This window comes from Macrobrachium nipponense, chromosome 8 (genome assembly GCF_015104395.2).
Source record: "Macrobrachium nipponense isolate FS-2020 chromosome 8, ASM1510439v2, whole genome shotgun sequence".
Taxonomy (NCBI): Eukaryota; Metazoa; Arthropoda; class Malacostraca; order Decapoda; family Palaemonidae; genus Macrobrachium; species Macrobrachium nipponense.
Genome location: NC_087203.1, coordinates 12,877,955 through 12,881,592, shown reverse-complemented (window position 1 = coordinate 12,881,592; position 3,638 = coordinate 12,877,955). Strand labels below are relative to the sequence as shown.

Here is a 3,638-nt window from a genome sequence, read left to right as displayed (position 1 = left end):
GGTAGTTAGGCTACCTGCTTAGGCCAATCTAAGGATAAATGGATGGGATTTTAATCAGTATAAATTGCACACTTCTACCTTCAACTTAGGCTACCATAACATTCATACTAGACTACTAAAGCCTAGTATTAACCCAATTCCTCCGATACCTAGGTATACTCCGTTTTTTTTTCATCTGTCCATCCACCCGTGGTCTTTGTGTATGGTAACACTGCGTCCGGGCTTTAGATAGTACATTCAGCAATAACAATAATATCCTATTTCGAATATCAACGGTGTAATTCGCATACAGTAAATTAATAAAACACTTTTCAGTTGCAAATGTACACCCAGATATCCTTTTATTTACCTAAAAAAACTTACACAATAAAAGCATAACTATTTCAAAGCCTGGACGCAGTGTTACCATACGAAAACACCACAGGCGGATGGACACATGGAAAAAAACAGAGTATAGGTAGTAGGTAGGTAGTATCAAACCAATTCCTACAATGCATTCATAGGTATCAACCCAAGTCCTCTAATAGTACCTACATTCATAGCTACTAGTTATACCTACTACCTAACACCTATCAACTCTATTTCCTCTGATAGCTACACAGGACTTTCTACTAATTACCTAGGGTAAAAAACCGCATGGTACAGGGGTGGACCATGTACGATCAATGTGTACAACCCGAAGAAAAGTACATTATAACGCGTCCTGACACCGGTGTAGAGGTCTTTAGCTCCGTTTCTCATCAACAAGTCGCGTCTGATGCCCATCTCCGACGTCCAGGACGCGTTTATAATGTACATTTTTGGGGGTTGTTCACGCTGATCGTACATGGTCCACTCCTGTACCATGCGGTTTTTACCCTAATTACCTATTAGGTAGGTACCTGGAACCGGACCAACAAATTACCTATTCTAAACTTGACTAGCCTATGTGAGCCAAGGTATGCAGCATTAACATCTTACTAGTAATTTGTTCTAAAAAGACAGCAGTTCAAGACTTTGAATTTGAATTATACTACCTAGCCTACTACTACTAGGTAGTAGGTACTAGCCTAGGTATTCTCCAAGTAGTATAGGTACCTATCCTATTAATTTCAAGGTGAAGTTGATCAACCTACCTACTAGCTAGCCTAGTAAGCGCTTTACCTACTACATTTATTTCAACCCAACACCCTTGTTCGTGTTCAAAACCTATGAACCACATGTATGCATGTATGCATAGGGTACAGGAAACATAATCACTGAGAGGTATCTTCGACAAAATTTGGAACTGGCCTCGTCAAACCTTAAGCTTCACGTTCCAAGTGTTACTCCTACTAATCAATTCGGATTCACAGATGGGCATTTACCACCCTTGACCACTCCGCTCCATAAATACCTTCAATATTGAGCTCATTTGCGATAACAGGCAATCTCCGTTACTAATTCAGTTGCAAGACATAATTTTCACAGTTGGAGAAAATATGACGCGTTCTACAATGTCTACATACTTAGAAAAAGAAAGGCGGTGTTGAATTGTTATGTTTACGTTCTCACAGCTGACACCCGGACTCTGGGTCTGGAGTCTGGGAGTGGGATGTCTTTGGGTGTGGGTGTTGGGTCCTGCTGGTGGGACTCGTGGGAGACTGGGATTAGCTTGTCCTCTGTAAATTGTGATGTGTGTCGTTCCACTCCTTCCCTGATGCTGAATAAATTTGTAATCTTGGATTATTACCTTATTCTAGACCATTTCTAGTATTTACATTTGTTAGAAATTGTTATATCTGTCAGCATTCATTGTCATTATCATGTTATTTCTGCAGGTTCTTATCATCAACATGATCATTATCAAATCATCATCATAATTATTCAACCAAGACGTCATTACCTGTTCCAAATACCTAGCAGATTAAGTCATTTTTCTTAGTTATTCGCATCAACTTTTTCACATGGCAATCTAATTTGATCTCCCCAAAAACGACCCTATTTTACAACTCACTTTATCTTTGTAAAAATCCCACCCTTAAGTCTCATGAATTATGGCTGAATAATACAAAGAAATACAGACAACATATTCACCGTTCGTCCAACCACCTACGGTATCCATCCATTCAACCGTAAGTAGCTCAGTTGAAGGTGTGCCGTACAAGGTCAGCTTTATTTTTAGTGATGACCTAACAGCTCAAGCTTCTTCTCTGCCTTATGTTATGTCACTAAATCGTTGCGGAGACGAGGTGAAAGCTGTCGTGAAATGTGGAATACGTCTAGAATATGAGTTTTATCGATATCAGTCTGACATGCTACATCATCATCTGTGGTTTGGTGGTGTTTGTGTTTCACAATAGTTTCGTAAATAGGTACATAGTACTATACTATTTTGTGCATTTTACCTCTGCGGGTAATCAGCGATGATCTTTTGTTCAGAAAAAAAAACTCTGTTGTTGTTGCATATGCCTATTTTGCTATGTAAGGTTCACTACGTGACTTCACACACCCTACACACACATGCACAATGAACAGCTATACTTATCCAATAAAGTAATTCGGGAGAAATACCTTAACAATAGTTCACTGTGTTTGTTTCTGAGATCGTACGGAGAAAACCGAAAAATCATAAACAATGAATATGCATTTCACTTTAGAAGTAATTCGGATAAACTGGCAGCAACAAAATTTATGGTAAACTGCGAGCGTCAGTGGTGAATTTCGGGTCATGCGGTTCAGTACATTCATATCTTATGCACTGAGGGCACGACTTGCAACTGCGATGTTGATGCATTAGCATTTTACAGTGATCTTATAAAGCTAAATTATTCATAAATAAAAAAATTACATTGAAGTTTTACGTACACTGAACTGTAGGTTTAACCAAATCAATTAACTGCGCTAGTCGATATCCCATAATCCCAATGTAAACGAATGCAAAACGAGTCGTCAAATATGGCTCAAAGTTTATATAAACTTTTCGCTTTCTTTATGAAGATTGTTGTGGGCCACTGGCCCGCCTACGTTAGCCATTATCTCATTTTTTTTTCACGGGAGAGAGGGAAAGTCCCAGTGTACGCTGTATCTTTAATCTTTATTCCTGTCGCGAAATATTCAACCTCGATTAAGTGGGTCCTGGTTATGTATAGTCCCACCTGAAGGGAAAAGTCTCAGTCCGTATACAAGGACAGTTCTATGGAAATACGCTGAATTTTTATTATTTTATCACAAAAATAGAATTTAAATTATTACACTGGCCTGCTCTATTTTCGAGGTCTAACAATTATATAATTCACAGAAGGCTTACAAAATATTTTGATTATAGAAACTGTAAATAAGTTTTGTTAAGTGTAGTCTATGTTCTTATCCCTGTTCTCCATAGTAATTCAAGTTGACGTTTTTTAGTGTTCAAATTTCCCTCCATAAGTTTTCCCTCCAATATTAACACGTGAAGTAGGTTACCGCTTGCGAGAGGCGGGTGCAGAGTTGCCAGATTGAACTACAAATAGCGAATTGGGCTACTTTTGAAGGCCCTGTGCTACTGAATTTTTACTTTCGCTACTTGCAACTTTTTGGGCTACTTTTAAAATGAACTGGGCTACATTTGGGCTACTAATCTAAAAATTCAACGAGAGCTTAATCTTATAGAAATATGTCTTCTCAGATAGATATTATCA

General features: G+C 38.3%; 1 protein-coding gene across 4 annotated transcripts in view; it reads right to left on the bottom strand.

The window, feature by feature from the left end:
- Window positions 1–2,626, bottom strand: part of LOC135222616 (dynamin-binding protein-like) — a 334,340-nt gene extending 331,714 nt beyond the window's left edge. For 2 of the 4 annotated variants that reach the window (XM_064260714.1, XM_064260712.1), the window contains exons 1-2: window positions 2,056–2,626; window positions 1,488–1,681 (exon numbers count right to left, since the gene is read on the bottom strand). The gene's annotated coding sequence lies outside the window, so the exon portion shown is untranslated. Of the gene's footprint in view, window positions 1–1,375; window positions 1,682–2,055 lie in introns of those variants that run through there. The other 2 variants (XM_064260713.1, XM_064260716.1) reach the window with 2 other exon arrangements.
- Window positions 2,627–3,638: the final 1,012 nt, after the last annotated feature.